Source organism: Felis catus, chromosome C1 (assembly GCF_018350175.1).
Source record: "Felis catus isolate Fca126 chromosome C1, F.catus_Fca126_mat1.0, whole genome shotgun sequence".
NCBI lineage: Eukaryota > Metazoa > Chordata > Mammalia > Carnivora > Felidae > Felis > Felis catus.
In genome coordinates, this window is record NC_058375.1 from 782,685 (window position 1) to 806,205 (window position 23,521).

At 57.4% G+C, this 23,521-nt stretch overlaps 1 protein-coding gene across 2 annotated transcripts in view; it reads right to left on the reverse strand.

The window, feature by feature from the left end:
- GNB1 (G protein subunit beta 1) overlaps window positions 1–4,657 on the reverse strand; it is an 89,270-nt gene extending 84,613 nt beyond the window's left edge. For both annotated transcript variants that reach the window (XM_023257953.2, XM_023257952.2), the window contains exon 1: window positions 4,525–4,657. The gene's annotated coding sequence lies outside the window, so the exon portion shown is untranslated. The remainder of the gene's footprint in view (window positions 1–4,524) is intronic.
- Between the last annotated feature and the right edge of the window lie 18,864 nt (window positions 4,658–23,521).

Below are 23,521 nucleotides of genomic sequence, written 5' to 3' on the forward strand. Positions count from 1 at the left end.
CTGTCGACTAACAGCCACCCTAGGAAGGAGGGCCATTATTAAATCATAACCTTTTATCAGTGGGAATATAGGTTCAACTGAATAATCTCTTTAAAATTACCCCAGATAACCCTGACTTGAGCTTTTATTTACTTTTTTTTATTTCTTAAATTTACATCCACGTTAGTTAATACACAGTGCAACAATGATTTCAGAAGTAGATTCTTTTTTTTTTTTTTTTTAAAGTAAGCTCTACCTCCAATGTGGGGCTCAAACTCACACCTCGAGATCAAGAGGGGTGAGCTCTACCAACTGAGCCAGCTAGATGCCCCCTGTCTTTTAAATCCATGCGTGTAGAAATGGTTTTCCCCAGGGGCACCTGGATGGCTCAGTTAGGCATCCAACTTCAGCTCAGGTCTCGATCTCAGAGTTCATGAGTTCAAGCCCCACATCGGGCTCTTTGCTGTCAACACAGAGCCTGCTTCGGATCCTCTGTCCCTCCCCCGCTGGTGTTTTCTCTCTAAATAAATAAATAAATAAACAAACTTAAAAAAAAAATGGTTTTGTCCAGAAATCCTAATTTTAAAAAATTTAAAATTTCAAAAAGTCAAATAAGCAGATACTTAAGTCTTAGAGAGAGAGAGAGAGAGAGAGAGAGAGACAGAGAGAGACAGAGAAAGAAAAAGGAAACAACACTGCTCTGCAAAACGGGAAGCTCTTCTAGATCACTGGAGGCCAGCAGTAATTTCTTTCCATCGATTACTGTGGCACCTAATGCCAGGCAGGCACTGCCACAAGAACAGGAGGGCTAAAAGGTTTAAAAAGCTTTTAGCATTCCACTAAATCCTCTGACCAATCTGAAGGTCTATAGATTGTCTATATTTCCTAAATAAGAGTTCTGGAACAACACCCATAGCTTTAAAAAGAAATGGTATTCTTTTTTTTTTTTCCCAGAATAGTCAACATGATGCCGAGTTACTCAATGTATACACACCCCCCCCACACACACTTAGACCGCCCTTCCTTCCAGTGTCACAAACGCGTCTGTCCGTTTGTGAAATGCGTATCTGACCTGTTTCAATCTAAGCTTGCTTTTACCCCTTCACTTCATGTTCACAAAACCAAACACTTAACTGGCCCATCTGCTTCATAATTTCTCTAACCACAGAGCAATGAATGCAAACCTGAAATCAGAATTTTTCCCAGCGTTAAAGGAGTTGAAGATTTTTTGTTCATTGCCTTACTGGACTTACACTAATAGGGGTTTCAAAATAATATAGCATGCCATATGGTCAAGCCCAGATAATAAAATTGAGGATATCTGTTACCAATCCACTAATGCTTTTCAAAGCCAAAGTCTGTAGACAGTAAGAATTTAATCCAATTTGGAAAGCAACATGAGCCAGAAAAACCAACACGGGCAGAGAGAAAAAAACAACCCAATGAAGATAGATGCCAATACCGCAGGTCTAAAATCAAATCAGTGTTACTCATTAAAGTATGTATTCGCTAAAAAGCCAACTGATGGTAGGTAAGTCTACAGATATCCTAAAGACCTTTCTCAAAGCTATTTGGAGAAATACAACTTTTTCAATCAAACCAATGGACAACAGAAATTTTTAGCAATGTAACAGAACAAAGCTTTAAAAAATAAGTTAACTCCTCATAAAATCAGTCCCTTTCTTTCTCAAGCTGTCACTAGAAGTCTACCAAGGTGATTCAAGCTTTGCAATCAAAGTCACTAAGCATGAAAAAATCTGAAGAGGTTTTAAGTTTTAGTCCTTAAAAAAAGACAACACATTATTCTGCAGGCTTTTAACACTGTTTTAAATCTGTTTAGAGATTAAAATTAAATTTGAGGAAACTAACTTCAACCCCCCCCCAAAAAAAAACAGAAGTAACTCAAAATATCAAACCAAGAAATCTTTCCTAAGGTATCATGAATGTTCTTCAGTGGACATTAAATGATTGAGCACCTCTTTGGTGATCTAAATACAGCCCTGCGGTGAACTCCAGTACCTTACTGGAGGAGAGGCTTTTGTCTGATAGGTGTGTTCATTTAAGAAAGTGTCAGTTCTGAGTCAAAACTGCATGAACGATCTCCTCCATACACATTCGTTCCAGCAGATGAAATGTAGCCCTAACACTGGTTCCCCAGCAGAAAGAAATGGGAATAAGCCACAGGCACAGTCACAAAACTTAACTTTGCTTTCCCAAATTCTCACTAAGAAAACCTTGCAGCACTTACAATGCCTGCGAGGCCGGGAGCACTAACCTCGGGACAGACTTGCAGTCGGGCCTCACAGCCACCAAAGACTGGAGACCTCACCCCTACCCCACCCCCCACCCCCTACAGGGTCTGACGAGTTGGCCTCTAATGAACCATCCCAGTTGCCCTCCATTTCTGGCCAACTCCAGTCGTTAGAGAGTTCAATCAAGCCGAAAACTACCATCCAATTGTGCTGTGTGGAGGTTCTCAGACTGTTTCCATGTTGGTGGCACCAACTCTGTCCCCACCCACACACCCAATATTAGTAAGGAAGCAAAAAAGGAACTGCCTATTCACTTTCTTGTTGCAATATATACCTTCCGGAAAAATCTAGAATAGACTCTATCTACCTTAGCAGAATTCAGACTAAGACCTTACTTCTCTACCTCCAAAAAAGATTAAAGCTTCAAATCCAAAAGCAAAGAATTCACGTAAAAATCTTACTGCTAACACTCTAAAGACCTTATCCACTGTCTAGACTTAAAAGGAACTTCTTACAAAGCTAATACTACTTCCATTTACTTGGTAATCATAAAAATAATCTACACGTTTTCTTGGTTAATAATCAATCTCATAAGCAGCTGCTTAATCATCAAATATTGAGATCACTGTTATCAGATGGATTGTAAGACGAAAACACACACAAAAAACACCCCCCAACTAAAACCACAGTTTAAGAGGTCTACATCGTTGACACACAAATTCAGTCATGTATTCTGCAGCTGTCAATGTCCAGTAACTTCCCTTCCCAACATAAAAATTCATACATCGCTGTTTTTCTTCAGTAAATGAAATCTCACAATCCAAACTAAAAAGCTTCCACAAAGAGGAATTAAGTAGATACAGCCAGTACTACTTCCGTATGCTAACTATATAATTTAAAGGACTTAAGACACGCTTCAATACCTTCTGAACCTAACATAATTGGCAAGGAAAAATACGGGGGGTGGTGGTGGGGGGGGTGTCTTCAAAAGTCCAATGGCTCAGCCACCACCCGGGTGGAATTTTCAGCTCAACTCCTCCCCCACCCCCACCGCTGCCACCGAAAAGCTCGCAGGACGAAGGGCGACACGCAGCCCGGGGTCACTTCCTCCCTCCCTCCCACCCTGGCCCTTCTAAATAATGTAAATGGGGCCCAAAGCACAATCGGGGCGCAGGCGGCCGGGAGCGCGCGGCGGCTGACAATGGCAGCGGCGGCGACGCGCCATCTTGTAGCGGGGCCTGGCCCGAGCCATTCATTCGGCGCGGGGGCGCGGGGGCGCGCGGACCCCGGCCCGGCCCCGCCGCGGGGGCCGCCGCCGCCGCCCGGCCTCCCGGGCCCCCCGCCCCGCCCCGCCCCGCGGGCTCCGCGCCCGGCGAGGGGAAAACGACGACGGGCTCGCGACGGGGCTGCCTCCCACTTTTCGGCGAAAACGAAAATAGCCGAGGATCGCACCGTTCGGTCCTCCCGGCACCGCTCTTTGTTTCTGCCTTAAATCCACCCCGAACTGCCACCCGCGGGCAGCCGCTGGCCGGGCCTCAGCTTCCTCATTTCACTGTCCCCCTTTCTTCATCGTGTCACCAGCAAGCACTAACTTCAAAGTCCCCAGAAAAGGTGTATTTAAAACAGCGTTTCTCCGAGGCAAGGGACGAGCACCTCGACCCCCTGCAGAACCCCGCCGCTCCCTTTGTTCTCGCGGCCCCGACCCGGCCGGCCTGCAGACCCCGGCCCAGCGCACCTCCGCCCCGGCCAGCCTCCGGCGCACAGCCCCCAGTGAGATCGGGCCGGATCGGACCGCGGACCCCGACCCAGGACCCCGGACTCCGGGTCCCAGACCGCGGACCGCGACTCAGCACCCAGGACGGCGGACCCCGAGCCGGGACCCCAGACCGAGAAGCCAGGACCGCGGGCTTGGAACCAGGACCCCGCAGAACGCGGATCGCAGACCTGGCCTCAGGGTCCCAAGCCCCCGCCCCAAGACCCTAGCCTCCAGCCCCTCCGACCCCGGCCCCAGGGCCCGAAATCCGGACCCTGATCCCGGCCAGAGCGCCCAGACCCCGGCCGCACATCCCGAGCCCCGGACCTGGGACACCGGACCACCGCCCAGACCCCGGCCCCAGCCGAGGCCCGCAGGGTCCCCGCCCGCTGCCGGCCCGCGACCCCACCCGGGCGGGGCAGGAAGACGCGGCCCCGCGGCGGGGTGGGGGCGGGGAGGGTGGGGGCGGGGCGGCTCCTGGCAGGCGACTGTGGGGAGGGGCCGTGGCCCGGGTCGCGGGGCAGGGGCTGCCGCGCTCACCTCGTCCCGCCTGACGCGCCCGCGCCCCGCCGCCTCAGCCGCCTCAGCCGCCTCAGCCGCCTCGGCCGCCGCTCTGGAGGTGGTCGCGCTCGGGCCGCTCCGCGGGCGCTGCGGGCAGGTGCGCCGGCGAGGCTCGGTCCGGTCCCGCGGCGGCTGTTCCACTCCCGCGCCCGCGCCCGCTCCCGCTCCCGCTCCCGCTCCCGCTCCGCCGCCGCCTCCGTCCGCCCCTCAGACGCCTCCAGCCATCGGGATGGGCGCGGCGGCCCCTGCCCGCAGCCTCGGGAAACCCCACGCCGCGTCACCGCGCACGTCGCGCGCGCACGCACGGCCCGGCCGCGGCCCCGGCGCGCGCACGCTCGCGCGCTTCCTCCCTGCGCCCACCCCGGGAGCGTGCGCGAGCGGCTTAAAGGGGCCGCGCTGGCGGTAGGAGAACGGGCTCCGGAAGGCCCCCCCCCCCGCCCCCAGCCCTGGTGGCCCAGGGACTGCGCGGGGAGCCCTGAGCTAGCCTGGGCCGACCCGCTCGCTTCCCCGCCAAGTGGATGTGAGTGGAGGCCGCAGGACCAGAGGTGGGGACTGTCTCGACCCCACACCCGTGTCCCATACGCGCATCCCGCACACGTGCCGAGTACTCCCGCCTGGCATCCTGCACCCTGCATTCAGTACCCTGCACTTGCACTCTGCATTCGGCACCCGACATCTGCACTCTGCACGGGTACCCACATGTGCACACACCCAACCCAAGCCAGCCCTCAGGCCTGGGGGTGCAACTGAGCTGACCAAATCCCAGAGGGACCCCTGCTCGACCGGGTCCGCCTCCGCAGATGCCCAGCCTCTGCTCACCCAGGAGTGGACGCCCGCCACCCGGTGGACGGGGCCGGTCCTGGGGCTCGTGGGAGCTTGGGCAGGTGTGAGCAGTGTGGCCTCGGGAGGTCAAGCCCAAGGCACTTCTCTTGGGAATGGCTGCCTGGGCAGGGACGTGTGACCACCGAAGAGTGTCGGGAGGGAAACGCATGGCCGACCTCCGCGAAGGCCGCTGAGAAATGAAGCCCCTCAGGTGGGGTCAGGTAGGAGGAGGACACGGGTCATACGTGCGCAGCCTGTAGACACCCCCGGGAAAGTCAGTGGAATAGTCCCCAACCACCACCTCTTTCTTTCCAGCTGACCCCTGGCTCCCCGGTTGCAACAACCACGCACCCACTGCCTTCCTCCCTTCGGAGCCTGCAGTCCCTGACCCTAATCAACCCAGGCCAGATGCAGGCCTCTGCTCCTCCCAGCCTGTGTGTAATCCTTCCAGCAGGGAGCCCGTACCTTCCCACCCAGGTGTGGGCTGCACTCGTGGTCCCGCCCCCTCCCACTCTATGGGGCCTTCCTATCAGCATTCAAGCGTGTCCCCATCATTCCTAGAGCCCTTCCCCTCTCACGGCACAGGATATCCCCGGTTCAATTTAGACCCTCCCTGCCCAGCCTTGAGCTCAGCCACTTCTGCCGGAAGTCCTGGTTCCTTTTAGTGGGGAGTGGTGTTTAGAAGCCAGGATCAGGGCTGCAGGTGTACTCACTGTTACTGGAGTACCATTGCTTCAGCAGCAGGAGCTGGGGAGTGTATCTATGCACAAGCATACATGTACATGCACACACACAAAGTACCCCCCCCATATAACCAATCTCCCGTGATTGCCGCCACCCTCCTCACCCCACACGGGCTCTGACCTCCTCTAGGTCACCACAGTCCCCACGGCAGCAGGGACGTCCACCTTGCTCAGCAGACATGACAGTTCCCATTGCCCCTCCCACAATGTCCAGGTTCCTCTGCCCTGGCTGTCCTGCACTCTGACCCCCCTCTGCTCCTTAAACACACAGATCACCACATCTACCCTCTGGCCTTTTGCCCTTGTGATTCCATCTGCCCCGGAGGGTCTCCCCCATAACCTCCCGTCACCTCCACAGAGAGGTCTCCCCCGGTCTCCGCCCCAGTGGCTCGTTGGCTACATTTCTCTTCAGAGCTCACGTGGTTCGTTTGTGGGCTGCTTTCTCCTTGCCCATCTCCCCGGCTGAAGATGGCACTAACTCCCTTGCCCGCTGTTCTACCTGACAAATAGGGCATGAGGTGCACAGTGGGACCTCGGGGAACGTTTATGGGATGGGTGCAAGGTGTGCGGGTGATGCTCTGTGATCTGAATGAGACGGACAAGACTCAGCATGAGGACCAGATGGCAGGGGAGTGGGCAATGTTGGAACCGAATGGTCACCGTGTCCAGGACAAGGCCCTGGGGACTCTGTGGCATTGCCCACTGCTCCAGAGGAGAGGTGCGTGATGCATAGTCGGAAAGATGAGTGTCCTGGGCGTTGGCAGGTGCGTCCCAGAAGCAATGGACCCAAGGCCGCAGACTCAGGGTCAGTGACATTCCTCTGAATCCAGCAGGTCTGACGCCAGCTGTCAGTGCCCACCTAGGTCCAGGACTTAGAGAAGTGGAAATGTGGAGGGAGAAGAGGAAAATGAGGCAAGAAAGGAGGGGGAAAGGAGGAGGAGAAGGAGGAAGGGGGTGGGGGTGGGGGGGTAGGGCCAGCAGCAGAGCAGAAGGAAATGGGCAAGGGGGTGAGTGGTCTCTGTGAAGACCTGAGCACTCCTGTGGGGATGGGAGGGGGCCTAGGGGACGCTCAGAACGCCCACCTCACCAGCCGGGATCCCTTCATGCCTGCCCAAGGTCCACGGTGGGCACCAGGCTGCAGGCCTGACTCTCCTATCCCACAGGCCACCACAGACCCGATTGGGCCCATCCCCAGGTACACCAAGGCCACGGAACAAGGCCACACACGAAGACACCAGGCCAGTGCCTACACCAGCCATCTGAGGGTTTGGAGCCCCAGCTAACCTTAGGTCTGCGGGGTAGGGCAAGCCCTTCCTTGGAATTTGACCTGGGGCCCAGGCACCGAATCCTCCTTTGTGTGTTTATGGATGAGTGTGATGGCAAAGTTGAGGGGGAGGCAGGAGGAAAGGAGGAGAGAGCCCTGGGTCCTCCTTTCCAGGTCCCTGCACAGCCCAGGGCCTCATTCCCCTTCAAAATACACAAGCCACGGGGGCGGGGCTCTTCTCCCAGCTCTAGTCCCCAGGGAGCAGAGGGACACCCGCCCAGGTCAGCTATCAGGAGCCCTGGAGCTTCTAGCTTCCAGCCAGAGCCCTTTGGACCTTGAGGGCAGGAAGCACGCTCCGGGGAGCTGCCCTCCCTCCCTCCCCTCCACCCCCCTGCCCCGGCCTTCTGCAGTTAGGGCCCTCGTCTGCCGCCAGGGCCCTCCTCAGTGGGGCATAAATCAGGGCTCACACGGCGGACCCGCTGCCACTGCCTGGAGAATTTGTGCTCAGCTGGCCAAGAACTTAGGCTTCTCCTGATTTCCTGGTGACACTCCCTCCTTCTCTAGATAAGTGGCTTAGAGATCAGCCTGAAGTCCTGAGTCCGCAGCCACACCCGTCCGCTGCACCCCGCCCTGGGCAGGGCCGGCCCGGTGGCTGCAGGGCTGAGCAGGGCCCGAGGGTGAAAGCGGTCGGCCTGGTGCCTGGCTCGGTGCCCGGCCTTCACTGAAAACCTGGGGTGTGCAAATGCGTTGTTCGGATGCCCCCGCCCCATCTGCTCTGTAGCAGGAAGTTGTCTGACCGGAAAGTAGGTCTTTTTAAATCTGGATTCTTCACACAATCTGTGCACGTGACCCGGACCCAAGCCCAGGGGCCACGCTCCGAGCCTGGCTTCGAAGGGTCTCCGGAGCTCCCTTCCCGCAGAGCACCGTCCGTGCCTCTATCACAAAGCCACCCTGTCTTCCCTTCTGGCAGGTGAGCCAGAGCCTGACCCTGGCCCCTGGCCCCAAAGGACAGGACTGGGACAAGGAAGACAGGGAGAGGTGCAAAATGTAGGTAATCCAGAAGAAGCCCTAATTAGTCTGCAGGCTGCCAGCGGCAGGGTCTGGTGACAGAACAGGGTCAGGAGAGTGAGGAAGCCCGCCCCTCCTTCCTTCTCTCGGCAGACACTTCCCCAGGGCCCACGGGCGCCAAGAAGACCCGTGTCCCTGACCACGGGTCCACCGGGATACGGGTGCCCGCAGGGGCTGCCGGGAGGGACACAGGGAGAGCAAAAAGGTGACCGTCAGCTGAAGCAAAGCCCGTGGAGGTGCAGGGGTGGGAGGGGGGCACAGCTTCAGAGCCCAAGAGAAGGTCAAGGCCGGGGCCAGCAGGGGCGGAGTGTGCCTTGTCGGCCTCGGGGAGGGTGCTGGCTACTTGGCCCAGCTGCCGGCAGACCCTCCCCCTCACTCTCCCAGGTCTGTCCCTCGTCCCCAAGTCCCCTACCATGCCTCTTGTGACCTGCCCTCCAAGCCCATGATCCTCCCGGTCACCTGCCTTTGGTCACAGACGAGACATCCCTCATGGGGGCCCCCCAAACTTGAGGGGGTAGTGGGGAATCAGGACGTGCCAAGTGAGGGGGGCGGCAAACACAAGACACGTCTCCCCTAAGATTTGGAGCAGACATCCAAGGGAAGGTCCAGGTGGCATCCTTGCCACTCCCAGAGGGCGCCGTCCCGAGTGGGTTGAGCCCGTGGGGGCGGTGCTCAGCTCCGGTGTTCGCCGGAGCAGCCTTCCCGGGGCGCTGGTAACAAGAGGGCCCTTCTTCCTCTGTGGGGCTCTGTGTGATGGGCACGTCTGGTCTCACCGCAGATGGCGGACCTGTGCCAGCACAGCTGGGGAGCCTGGCTCCATCCGGTGGCTCTGGCTGCCACAGGTGAACCCAGACAGAGGCTTTCCGTGTCGTTTGTGGAGCGAGACACCTTGGGCTGAAAATACAAACCCCTCTAGTAGAGAAAAACGTGGCTATTATCGAGGAGAGCAGTATCCCCCACATGTACCCCAGAAACGTGTGTCCCCACAGATGCGCACTAAGTGTCCACGTGCCAGTGGGGTCAATCGGGCTCAGGGTAGCCAGTCACAGAAGCTTAAACCAGTTTACGTGAAAAGAGGCAATTGACTCGCTCAGGGGACGAGTCTATGAGCGGACGTCCGGGCTTCAGGTATACACGGGTCCAGGAGCTCGGTCAGGCTGTTGGGGCTCCCCTCCTGGTTCTGCTTCCCCAGTTCTGGCGCCTCCTTTTCTCTCTCCGCCTGAGAGAGACTGTGTCCGCTAGGGCGTGTCTTCCTATGTCTCCAGCTTAGCAGCCACAGGGCTCCCAAGACTGAGATATCTGTCCGTTGACCCCAGGAAGGCTCTGAAGGGCCTCAGTCACATTCATGTGGCCCTGGAGGCAGGGAACGGAGGGGCCACAGCTTGTGCCCCCGTTGGGACACCACCCAGCACCCAGAGCAAAGGCAGGTGCTGTCACCAGGAGGAGGAGGGCTTCTGGACAGAGACAAACACAGGGGTCCTTACCTGCTTCCTGGCCGAAAGCAGGGTCTGGGCAACAGTTGAGCTACTCATAGAGGAAAAGGAAGCCTCTGTCGAGTTCAAGGCCTGCAGAGGCCCCAGTTCCCGGCTCCTCCTGGCTGAGGCCCGTCTGCCCCAGCCCCTGGCCTGCTCCGTCCTGGAACTGGATGCTGGGAACAGAGCCCACCTTCCTTGGCTGCTGTGCCCCAACCCCAAAGCAGCCTCTGGGGTTTTCTGGGGCAAGGGGCATCGAGGGTGCCCCAGGGGACAGTCCGCGCTCCCACCCACCCCGGCCCCATTTCCAGTCCTGGCCTGGGTGGCTCCCTGGTCGAGGAGGCCACAGCTGTTCCCCACATCTAGGCCATCACCTGCCCAGCCCTGGAACGTAGCTGCCAGCAATGCCCCGGGGCATCCTGGGCCAGGGCTGGGAGCACTCACCAGCGACCAAGAAAGTGTGATGCAGACTTAGGAAGAGCCAGGGGTCAGAGGGGGCGTACCCAGACCCTCACGCCCACGATCAGGTGAAAGAGGGGAGGCCAGGGAGGCACAGTGCCCAGAATGGATGGGGTCTGGCAGAGGGGACCTGCCGGGTGGGGGGCTGGGGGCGGCCGCTGCCTCAGCTAGGCCTTGGGACTCTGGGCAGCCCCCTCGGCCCTGGCCTGGCCAAGCCTCCTGTCTTGAGGTGCCACGACAGGCCTGAGGATGCTTGGAGGGGGGTCCCTGAGGCCAGGCGGTGGGGACACAGCCCCAGTGTTGCGCATACCAGCGTAGGCCACACCGACTTGGTGGGCTGCAGGTCCGTGCAGGGTGACTAGCCTGAGCCCGGGCGTGACACCCCTCCCCCAGAGTGGGGGCAGCCTGCACACTACCCCGTCTCCTAGTTTCTGCTGCAGACATGAGCAGGGACTGATGGGGACGTGGTGGGGGAATCACAGGGACCTGTCCAGGGAAATGGGAGGGGGGCTGGTCTCCAGCCCCCCTGACCTGCCACTGCCGGTGCCCTGCCGGGGGAGGGGCACCCTGTCTGTTCTGGGGATTCACCTCCCCACGGATGGTGCCCTGGGACTCAGTTCCACCAGCACCTGCCTGGTAAACAGCTTGCACCTGTGGCCCCAGCAGGCAAGTGGGGAGGGGTGGGCGGCCCAGCGCCTGGGTGCCTGCCAAGCCTTCCCGAACCCACTGTCCTGTCTCAGGCAGCCACTGAGAAGCCTCCCCTGGAGCTGGGGAAGCAGGACGGAGCCAGGACAGCGGCACAGAGGGAAGGGCACGTGGGTCCCTAAGTCACACAGCCCCAGATCTCCGCCCTCACTGGGCCGCATCCCGTCTGTCACGCCCCATCACCTACCGAATCGTGCCACGTCCCGTGCCACGTCATCCACAGACCGCCGGGCCACATCTGCCACCTCGTGTCACCTGGGTTTGGACACAGTGGCGCACCCGGGCCCCTGGGTGCCCGGCGAGAATGGCCGTTTCTCCTGGGCCTGTATCCTGGTTATCGTCCCAGTTGCCCCCTGTCCTGTCCTCAGGCACAGACCTGGAAGGACTGTCCTCTCCAACAAAAAGACCCTCCAACACAGCCCCTCCCAAGAGGGGGCAGGGATCAGCACCGCAGCCCAAGCGCCCCTGTTCCCACCCCACCCCCGGCTCAGCCCAGGGCACAGGGTCTCCACGAAGAACTTCCTGCTCACAGGGCACCCCCTACTCCCCCAACCAGACGGGGACACCCTCAGGCACTCCCCCCAATAGGGCTCGGCCACACCGGCTTCTCGTTTTAAATCGGTAAGATACACACAACACAAAGTGTACCAGTGAGGCCCTATCGGAGTGTGCAGTTGATTGGCGTTGAGTATGTTCCCGTTCCTGTTGCAACCATCACCTCGTTCCAGAATGTTTCCATCAGCCCGGAAGGGAACCCCGTGCCCCTTAGGCAGTCTCTTCCCATGCCATCCCCTCAAGGTTCATCCACGATGTCAGTGCTCCATAGCTTTCTGTGGCTCAGAGACCCAGGGCCGCTTATCCGTTCATCGGGGGATGGGCATTTGGGCCGCTGCCACCCTTTGTCGATCTTTTTGTGTGCTTAGAGGCCACGTGTATATCTTCCTTGGAGGAATGTCTCTTCCAGATCTTTGCCTTTTTTTTTTTTAAGTTTTATTTATTTTTGAGAGAGAGAGAGAGAGAGAGAGACAGAGCATGAGAGGGGGAGGGGCAGAGAGAGAAAGAGACACAGAATCTGAAGCAGGCTCCGGGCTCGGAGCTGTCGGCACAGAGCCCGACGTGGGGCTCAAACCCATGAACTGCGAGATCGTGGCTGCAGGCGAAGTCGGACGCTTAACTGACTGAGCCACCCGGGTGTCCCGGTTTCCCTGTTTTTGAACTTTTATTGTGGTTGTTGAGTTGTAAGAGTTCTTTACATATTCTGGACACTAGACCCTTATCTGAAACATGATTTACAAATATTTTCTCCTGTCCTGTTGTACTTTCACTCTGTTGGTAGTGTCATTTGGTACACAAAAGTTTTTGATTCTAATAGAGTCCAATTTATCTCTTTCTCCTTTTTTTTTCTTGGTCATAGTGGTTTTTGGTGTCACATCTAAGGAACCATTGCCAAATCTAAGATGATGAAGACTTTCTCCTGTGTTTTCTTCTAAGAATTTTATAATTTTATTTTTAATGTTTATTTTTGAGAGAGAGAGAGAGCGTGAGCAGGGGAGGGGCAGAGAGATAGGCGGGCAGAGGATCTGAAGCAGGCTCTGTACTGACAGCAGTGAGCCCGACATGGGGCTCGAACTCACAGACTGCAAGAGCATGACCTGAGCTGAAGTCGGACACTTAACTGACTGAGCCACCCAGGTGCCCCTGAGTTTTGTAGTTTTAACTCTCACATCTAGGTCTCCGATCCACTTGGAGATAGTTTTCATGTGTGGTGTGAGGCAGGGGTCCAACTGCATTCTCTTGCACGTGGACGTCCAGTGTTCCCAGCACCGTCTGTTGAAGACTGTCCCCTCCCTGTTGAATGATCTTGGCACCCTTGCTGAAAATCAATTGACGATACATGTGCGGGTTTCTTTCTGGGCTCCCCATCACATCCCACGTGTCTAAATGACCATCTTTATGCCAATATTACACCGTTCCAGTCACTGTGGCTTCGTATACATTTTTTATTTTGAGATTTTTAAATTTAAATTTTTATTTATTTAATTTTCTAAAAGCTTATTTATTTTGAGAGAGAGAAAGAGGGGGGGCAGAGAGAGGCAGAGAGATAATCCCAAGGAGGATCTGTGCTGTCAGTGTGGACTCTGATGTGGGGCTTGATCTCACGACCCTGAGATATTGACCTGAGCTGAAATCCAGAGTTGGATGCTTAACTGAGCCACACAGAGGCCCCTTTTCTTTATTCCTAAGTAATCTCTACACCCAACGTGGGGCTCGAACTTACAACCCTGAGATGAAGAGTCAGCCACACAGTCCATCGACCGAGCCAGCCAGGTGGCCCAAACGAAGCTCTGATTTGTGGGTTTTATGCCAGAAATGTTTCAGGAGCTCATGAGTGGCGCATCCCGGGTCAGGTGCTCACCCACGGCCAATAAGAGGAGGACGCAGGAACACGTGGCCCACAGGACAGGCCAAGGTGGACAATTTAATTTTATTTTAAGTAATCTCTATGGCCAACGCGGGGCTCGAATTCATGACCCCAAGATTAGGAGTTGCACGCTCCACGGACTGAGCCAGCCAGGCGCCCCTGTATAAATTTTAAATTAGGAAGTGTGAGTCCTCCAACTCTCCAACTCTGTTCTTTCTCAAGATTGTTGTGGCTAGTTTGAGTCCCTTGCGATGCCATAGGAATTCGAGAAACTACTTTTCTTTCTCTGGGGGAAAAAAAAGGCCATTGGCATTTATCAGCTACTCCTTAAAAAAGGTAAACTCAGAGAGGAGAAGGCTGCGGGTGGTGTCTTAGAATCTCTGCCATTCGGAGGTGGTGGTCAGCTCCATTCAGGCCCGTGGCAGTGAGGCGGACAGTGGTGGGAACCACTGGGGGGTCTGAGCAGGGGCAGGGCCCCCTCTGGCTGCCTCAGGGTGGGGTGAGCCCCGTGCAGGGTAGAGCGATCGGCTGGGCGGGCCGGACAGGGCCACGGATTCTGAGGTGAGGAGGCTTGCGGCGTTCAGGAATCCAGGCACGGACGGGGCAGGGGTGATGCCAGGGTGTCCGAGCAGCTGGGCGGTGAGCTGGGCGGGTGGGGAGGGGCCGCTGGCGGAGGCAGTCTGATGGGGCAGGGGGAGAGTGCGCTGTGTTGGATCTTTCCAGCCCGAGATGCTTACAGATGTTGGGCGGAGAAGTGGGTGTGTGGCAGACGCGGAGGGCCGGAGGGGGTGGTTTGCAGTGAAGGGCCAGGGGTTTGCGGTGAAGGGCCAAGGATGTCTCTGGGCTGCCAGTGTCCCCTCAAGGGCAGAGGGGAGAGAAGGAAGAGCACCCCAGGGAGAAGTAGGGACTTTGCAGACGAAGGAAGGGGTGTCGTGACCAGGGAAGCAGGGATCAGCATGGGGTTACGGGGTCCCCGAGTTGGCCGGGAGGAGACGTAGACGTGCGTGTGAGCACAGCCGGGGGGGGGGGTGGGGTGGGACGGGGCTGCTGTCACCCTGCCTCCACTCCGGTGGCCCTCCCCCACAAGCCCCCAGTGCGAGAACCTGCCCCACCCCCACACCACTGCCCTTTTCCGCGCTTCTCGGCAGTATGGTTCTCATTTACTGGTCCTTGTGGGGCAGAGGGGGAGGGTCTTGCTCCCTGGAGGGCCGTCTGCACTCGGTCCCGCTGGGCCCCCTTCCTCTCAGTCGGCACCTGCAGGGGGGACCAGCCCCTCACCTTTCCCTTCTTCACCTTGGGGGCTGAGACAGTGACCCCGGTCCCCCCCTCCCCCCCCCCCCCCCGCCTGCCTAGCAAGTCCTCTCTCGGACAGGCTGCTCTCTTGCCCCGTGCGTGAGTCCCGCCTGTAGAGACCACAGAATTGCCCTGGGACCTCTAACAAGGACCCAAGGGCAGCCCCAACAGCCAGAACCCCCAAACTATCTTCTGAAACGAAGGTGAGTGCGCGGGGGCCTATGAGGCTATCTGCAGTTTGGTGTGGGCTGGAACAGCCAGGAGGGGGGTCACTGGGTCCCCACACTCTTCTGTCCCCCGCTTGCTCTTGGCCACTAGGCTCTGCTCCAAGTCAAGTGGGCACGTGACACTCAGGCCAGGCACCATGTGCTCTGGGGAAGGCAGGGGGTAGGGGGTAGGCCCTTCTGCAGGGCCCCGGCAGCCTCCCCCCGCCCCCCCCCCCCCCATCTCCCAGCCCTCAGGGTCTCCGTCCTGCTTGGCTGGGTGGCTGGCCTCAACTCAACTCAGGAGTACTCCTGGCGCCTGAGGCTGTTTGTTGAGAATCCTGTCCCTGAGGCCCAGCCCATGGACACCTGGGAGGTGATGCAAGGTGTGCCTGGAAGGGGCGCTGAGAGGCAGGGTGGGACCTGGGGGCCACGTGGCCTGGAGAAGATGGTGTGCAAGGGCAGTGGTGCCAGAGACTGGGGGACCTGGGGCCCGAGGAGGTGGAAGAGGAAGTGGGGGGCTGGGACCTCAAGCAGCAGGGGTGCTGACAGGAGTCAGGAGCACCGCGGGCCCTTGGGCTGCCCCTCCCGGGGAGGCCGGGCCTGCAGGCACCGGGTGTTTTGGAAACCAGCAGGTGTGGCTAGGCACGTGGGGCGGCTGCCTGGTGCCAGGGGCCCTGGAGCTCTCACTGTGACGTGTGTCGGGGACCTGCTGGGCCCCGCTATATTCCCCTGGGCATCTGCCCAAGTCCCATGCCCAGACCTGCTCTGGAGTGCCCTGGTGGGGGGAGTGGCTCAGTCTGCTGGATCCCACTCCTAAAGGCCTGTCTGTCCCCCCCTGCCCCCCACTGCTCCTCCAGCAGCCCCTGGTGGCCCTGGGGCCCAGGCCTTGGGTAGGCACTTTGGTACCCAGACTTCTGAGAGAGACAATGGGGAGGAAGCCCTTGAAGAGGGTGCAGGGTGAGGGGCTGTGGGTCACCCCCCGACTGGGCACCACCTGCAACACGACTGAGGCCAGGGCCAGGGGTGCCCCACAGGCCATGGGTGCTGCCTTAGGCTAAGCGCCCCCCACCCCCCCCAGGGGCTTTACCTGGAACCCGTTTCGCCTCCGTGCAGGGCAGACCTTCAGGCCGCTGCCCCCCTCTGGCTGCTGGGCCCATTGGGACTCTGCGACAGAAGTCTGAGGCTTTACATATGTACACACATATACACATATTTCTATTTTGTAAATTTATTTATTTTTGTGAGAGAGAACACAGGTAGGGGAGGGGCAGAGGGAAGGAAAGAGAGAACCCCAAGCAGGCTCCGAGTGTCAGCGCAGAGCTGGTTGCTGGGCTCAGACTCACAAACCGTGAGATCATAACCTGAGCTGAAGTCCAGAATCGGACGCTTACCCCACTGAGCCGCCCAGGCACCCCTTCAACATATATTTCTTAAAGTTTATTTTGCAAACAGCATGAGCAGGGAGGGGCAGGGGGAGAAAGAATCCCAAGCAGGCTCCACACTCAGCACGGAGCCCAACTCAGGGCTCGATCCCACAAACTGTGAAATCAAGAGGCCAGTGCTCAACCAGCTGAGCCACCCAGGTGCCCCAGAGGCTCTTGATGCATTTGAAACCTCTTTTAGCTTTGGACACCATGTCCTTGGTGTGTTCACGTGCAAACAAGACGGAAAGGGAGCAGGAAGAGTCTCAGAGGTGTGGGAGGAGCAGGGGTAGGGAGCACGGACTTCCAGGCACCAGCTGAGCACCCCCCCCTCCACCCCCCCGACAGCCAGGAGGGTCACATAGCAGCCAGGCCGTGTCCCAGGAGCCCAAGGCGGGGCGGGGCGTGTGTGCGTGTGGCTGTGGTCCCCCTGGCTCAAGGGCTTACCTGGGGGCCTGCACATGCGGGTCGGAGGTCAGCCCAAGACCGCCAAAGGCTCCACTTTCCCACAGCCTGTGCCCTTCCCCAAGGCCCGCCACCTGTGGGGTGAATGAAAAGGGATGTTTATGTCTATTTTTCTCCTGCCAATTGTCGGATCCAAAAGCGAGGCTTTGAAGACAAGACTTTGAGACGAGGGGTAGAGAGCGGCACGCAGCAGCGGCCTAGGCGGCGACCTTGGCCCAGTTCCAACGCGGGGCCGTCCGACCCCAGACCCTAAACGACCTCTAGCGGGGAATCGCGGCCCGCCGGGCTCCGCACGGCTCACGAGCGCCGCCTGGTGCCCACGCGTGGAGACGCCGCCAGCCTCGCTGCTTCCGGGCGGGAGCCGAGGGCCGGCCGAGTGACGGGCCGGGGGCGGGACCGGGGGCGGGGCTGAGGCCGAGTGACGGGACAGGGTGCGGCCGGGGGCGGGGCCAGCGCCGAGAGACGGGCCTGGGGCCGGGGGTGGGGCTTTCTCTGAGTGACGGGGCAGGGTGCGGTCTGGGGCGGGGCCTGCGCCGAGTGACGGGCAAGGGGCGGGGCCTTGGCTGAGGGGCGGGCCTGGGCTGAGAGAAGCCCCGCCTCGGACCTCGCGGGGGCTTTGGGCCCCGGGTCTGGCCTTCTCCAGGAAGAGATCGGCCGTGGCCGCTGATCTCTGGTTTGTTGCAAACTTGTGTCCCTCCCCCGCCCCCTCCCTTAGCAGAAACAGCCCCCTGCCACTCCTCTGGCTGTTTCCTCTCGTCTTGATTTCGAAATTAATCGGAGTCTCGGTAGTCAGCGGTCAGATTGCTGTCGATCGCCAATGTGGAGATTTCCTTGTGGATCAATAAGTGGTCGATGTTCAGACCCAGGGGGTGCTGAGGAAGGATGCCCTGGGGCTGCGCCCGCAGACTTAGCACGCGTGCGGAGCGCGGGGTGCGGAGGGGCTCCCCGCCCCAGACGCGCCCCCTGGAGGGGAGCTGCCGCCCCTGCAGCCTGGGAGCAGCCACCCGCCCTGCCCACCTTCCTGCAACCTGTCTCTGAAGTTTGTGTCTGAGCAGAAAGCAGCTGGGGTCCGTTTTGATCAAGTCGGACAGACTTCGGTTTATGTGGCGATTGTTTTAAATGAGTTCTTTTGATTATTGACGTATTTAGATTTTTTTTTAGATTTATTTTTTTAAAATAAACTTTATTTGGGGGCGCCTGGGTGGCTCAGTCGGTTAAGCGTCAGACTTCGGCTCAGGTCATGATCTCATGGTTCGTGGGTCCGAGCCCCCCCCCCCCCCACTCCCCCGGCGGGCTCTGTGCTGACAGCTGGGAGCCTGGAACCTGCTTCGGATTCTGTGTCTTCCTCTCTCTCTCTCTGCCCACCCCCGCTCGCGCTCTCTCTCAAAAATAAATAAACATTAAAAAAATAAACTTTATTTTTAGAACAGTTTTAGATTTACAGAAAAATTGCTGACAGTACAGAGTTCCCATGCACTTCACACTTCACACCTATGATAGGACTATCTTACTAGCATGATACATTTGACTTTGTCACCATCAACCAGTACTTACTATTCTTAACTAAAGTCCTTGCTTTATTCAGATTTCCTTGGTTTTTAACAAACGTCCTCCTTATGTCCCAGGATCCCATCCCGCATGAAGTCATCACATCTCCTTGGGCTCCTCTGGGCTGTGACAGTTTCTCAGACTTTCTCTTTATTTTAATGTCCTTGACAGTTTTCAAGAGCGCTGGTCAGGACACTTTGCAGAATGTGCCCCTCCTGGGATTTGTCCGGTGCTGTCTCATGATTAGACTGGGGGTGTGGGTTTCAGGAGGACCACAGCGGGGGTGCAGTGCCCTCTCGTCACATCATATTGGGGGTGACTCATCACTGCCATGTTGAGCTTGATCACCTGAGGGGGGGCAGCACCTGGTTCTCCGTTTCCATACTCTACTCTGTGGAGGGAAGTCACTGTTGGGGCCTGGGTTGTGTCCCCCCCCTCCGTGAGGCTAGAATAGCTACATGAATTATTTGGAATTCTGTACGGGAGAGGTGGCTCTTCTCCCCCATTTATTTATGAATCACTTATACCAATATGGACTCATCAATATTTATGTTTATTGTAGTGGTAAAATATTAAAAAAAATTTTTTAACGTTTATTCATTTTTTGAGAGACAGAGAGAGACAGAACGTGAGTGGGGGAGGGACAGAGAGAGGGCAAGACACAGAATCCGAAGCAGCTCCAGACTCCGAACTGACAGCACAGAGCCCGACACGGGGCACAAACTCATGAACGTGAGATCACGACCTGAGCTGAAGTCAGAGGCTCAACCCACTGAGCCACCCGGGTGCCCCAACTGTGTTTTTGATTCTACCATTCTGACAGGTGTGAGGTGACATCTCGTTGTGGTTTTGATTTGCATTTCCCTGATGACTAATGATGTTGAGCATCTTTTCATTTGTCTGTTGGCCATCTGGATGTTCTCTTAGTATCTGTCCTTTGTGACTGGCTTGTTTCACCGAGTATAGTGTCTTCCAGGTGCATCCACGTTGTAGCAGTTGCCAGCATTTTTTTCCTTTTTATGGCTGAATAATTCCATCGTACATTCTATGCGGGTTCTCCAGAGAAACAGGACACACACACACGCACGCACACATGCGCACGCACGCTCACACGCACTCACGCGCACACACGCACGTATGCACACACGTGCACGCACACACACGCACATGCACGCACACACGCACACCGAGCTGAGGAGACTGATCACGGGAACGGATCCGCGCAGCTGTGCAGGCCACGGCGTCCCACCCTCTGCCCTCTGCGGGCTGCGGACCCCGGAGAGCCCGTGGCGATTCAGTCTGCGTCCGAAGGCCAGAGAGGCAGGACGTTCCACGCAGGCAGAGAGCGAACTCACCCTTCCTCTGTCTTTTTCGTTCTGTTTGGGCCCTCACCAGACTGGACAAGGCCCACCTGGCTTGGTGAGGACAGTCAGCTTACAGAACCAAACGCTTATCTCTTCCAGGGACGCCCTCACAGACGCATCCAGAAATACCGCTTCGCCGCTGTCTGGGGGCCCTTAGCCCAGTGGAGCTGACTCATAACTTTTATTATCACATATGGATACACTATGTTTCGTTTCTCCATCCATCCCTCCCTTGGGGTGCTTTGGGTTGTCTCCACCTTTTATGTATCGTGAATAACGCTGCTATGAACACAGGCGGACGTGGATCCCCCTGCTCGCAGTTCTCTTAGGTACATACGTGGATCGCGTGGTCATCCTACGTCTGCTTTTCTGAGGACTCGCCAGACTTTTCCTCGCAGCCATTTCGCATTCCCACCGTCTGCGCACGGGATCCCGATCTCTCCGCCTCTTCCCTAACCCCTGTCGCTCTCTGTTTTTTGAGAATAGCCATCCTACTGGGTGGGAAGGGATAAGTCACTGTGGTTTTGAGTTGCATTTTCCTAATGATTAGTGACGGTGAGCAGCTTTCCGTGTGCTTCTTTGCCACGTGTGGATCTCCTGTTGCAAAAATGTCTATGCAAGTCCTTTGCCCATTTTTAATTGGGTTGTTTATTTTTGTTGTTGTTGGGGTGTAGGAATTCTTTTTTTTTTTTAACGTATTTTCTTAAAGTAGACTCCATGCCCGATGTGGGGCTTGAACTCGTGACCCTGAGAGGAAGGGTCACATGCTCTGCCGACTGAGCCAGCCAGGCGCCCGAGTTGTAGGAATCCCTTACGTATTCTGGACACGAATCCCTCATCAGAGATGGGGTTTGGGGGTATTTTCTTCCGGTCTGTTGGTGGCATGCTTCCGTGCACAATGGATATATGCGGTTATAATCCGATCCTGCTTGATTCCTTTCTTGCTTTCATTGTTCCAGCACTGGCCCCGGGAGCTCTGTCAGGTGGCTCGGTTTACTCGTATGACATTACTTTCTGCTTCAAGTTATGCTGCTTTTCCCAGGCTTCTGTCTTCTGTCCTGCATTTTGTTAGGTTCATTACGTTTTCTTTAGTCTTTTTTCCCTCCACAGATGTGGACTTGATGCAACTTATTTCTATTATTTTAGTGGTGACCTTAAAGTTTCACATTACATTAGCAAATTTTTAAAAACTGTTTGTTTTTGAGAGAGAGAGAGAGAGAGAGAGAGCACACAAACAGGGGTGGGGCAGAGAGAGGGAGACGCAGAATCCGAAGCAGGCTCCAGGCTCCGAGCCATCAGCCCAGAGCCGGACGTGGGGCTCGAACCCATGAACCGCGAGATCATGACCTGAGCCTAAGTCAGCCGCTCAGCTGATGGAGCACCCCCCCCCCCGCCCAGGCACCCCTCACATCACATTTTCACCTCAGTCGCCGGCGCTGGCCATTCCTGAACAGGACTGGGATCTTACACTTGCATTCCTGGCCACCTGCCACGGTTGATGGTCCGGGGCTGGCTTGTTTTTACTCCCCTGGTCCAGGCTCCCCTTGCGGACCCTGAAACAAAGACTCAAGACTAGGGCACGGAATTTTTCTTGGGCGTATGAGGTAAGAGGGGGTGGGGAGGGGGCGTTCCTGGGCAACCGTGCTCAGCACACTGGGACCCAGGGGAGACGTGTCACGGGTGCACGCCGTTGCCGGTGGGCGAGGGGGCTGGCTGCAGGCACCGTGCAGCGTGTGGGTTCCAGACTGTGGCCTGCCCTGTGCTGGCTCAGGAAGCCTCAGGCAGGAGCCGCGAGAAGAAGGGGGGCTTTGAGAACCCTTGGTACGTGTAGGGTCTCACACCTGCCTGGCTCGTGCTCCGGCCCCTCAGCGGAGCCGCTGGGGCCGCCCGTGTCCCCGGCTCCTGCCAACACAGCCCATCGGTCTCTTCGTCCTCCGCTGTCCTTGAGCTGTCAGACCCAGCTCATCCCCAGCCCGGTTATGCTGCAATTTAACCCTGGGTGTCAGCCCAGTGGCCAGGAGGGGAGGTGGATGTCCTGAAGGGGACAAATGTTGCCGGGGATTGGCAAGGGGGGGGGGATGATGAGGCTTCCGCATTCTATTTCGGCTGGGGGCGGGGGTGCAGCTCTTCCCAGGGAGAGGTGAGCAAACCCTGCAGAGGCAGAATGTTCCGAAGGACACCCACCTGGATGTTCCCCACCCACACGGCGAGGTCCCAGCTTTCCCTGTCGAGGTTCTGACAACGGTCAGGGGCTGGGCGGCGGCCGCCTGGTCTCTGGCCCATCCTGCCCGATCGCCACAGTGGCAGCTGGGGCGGGTGGGCCACTAGGGAGGCGTGTGTGTGTCCGACCCCAGCGGCACCTCGTTGCAGCCGGGCGGCGAGGAATCCATTTCCAATACCCCTTCTAGTTGCGGAGTGGGCCCTCGGGAAGCCGACCCCGGGACGGGGTTTGCGTTCACGCTACGCACAGGGGTCGGTCCCAGAGGCGGGGAGGGGGCAGGATCGGGTGAGGGAAGGCGGCTGTGCAGCAGGAAGCCTCAGGCCAGCCACGCGGACTCGGAGCGACAACCCCTTCCGAGGCTCCACCTGGGCCCCGCGGCGGCACAGCTGGTCCGCCCCTGAGGCCGCCCCGGAGGGGTGGGGGGGCCTCGTGGCGTCTTCCCACCGGGGACCCCGGAGAAGTCTACGGGCTCCTCTCTTCCAGGAAGGGGTCACTGGGGAAGCACGTGCAGTCTTTCACCACAACCTGGCCTGGGTTTTCAGTCCGTGAGTTCAGCTGCTCCCTGCGGGCGCCTGAGCCTCCCTTCCGGACCTGCCTGGAGGAAACACCGTGTGCCCTGCAGTCGGAGGAGGGCCCCGGGGGCACGTGCACAGGTGCCCAGGTTCTTGGAACGCACTGCCCTCGATGGCCTTCTGTATCAGCCAGGGATCTCCAGAAAAACAGACCACTAGGGGTGGGTGGCAGGGAGAAAGTGAGGGACAGGGTGATTTCTTTTGAGGAATGGGCTCCAGTTGTGGCGACAGTGGGGTTGGCGAGTGCAGCTGGAGACCCAGGGAGGAGCTGATGTTGCGGCTCGAACCCAGAGGCCCTCCGGAGCAGAATTCCCTCCTCCTCTGGGGAGCTCAGTCTTTTCTCTTAAGGCCTTCAACTGATCGGATGAGGCCCGCCCACGTTACGAGGGTCATCTGCTGATTTAAATGTTAATCACACCTAGGAAAGCTTCGTGTTCTTTCTGTCCAGTGGAATGTTATTCCACCTTAAAAAGGAGGAAATGCTGGCACCTGCTTCAGCATGGATGGACCCTGAAGACATCATGCCTCGTGAAGTAAGCCCATCCGAAAGGACAAATCCTGAATGAGTCCACTTATAGGAAGGGCCTGCGGGAGTCAGATCCATGGAGATCGGTCGATGGTGGGCGCCAGGGGCTGGGGGGGTTAGTGTTTAATGGGGAGTTTCAGTTTGGGAAGATGGAAAGTTTTGGAGATGGACAGTGGGGATGGTTGCACAGCAGTGTGAATGTGCTCAATTTTCAATGCCCCTGAGCTGTGCACTCACAAACGGTTAGGATGGTAAATTTTTATGTGCGTGCTTGTGTGTACGTGTGTGGTTGCCACAAATTAAAAAAAAAGATCGTGGTATGTGATAGATGTTTAATGAATGTCGGTTCCCCTTTCTGAGTGATATTTTACATTAGCTTCGCCACTGTAATCAATATATGTGGAA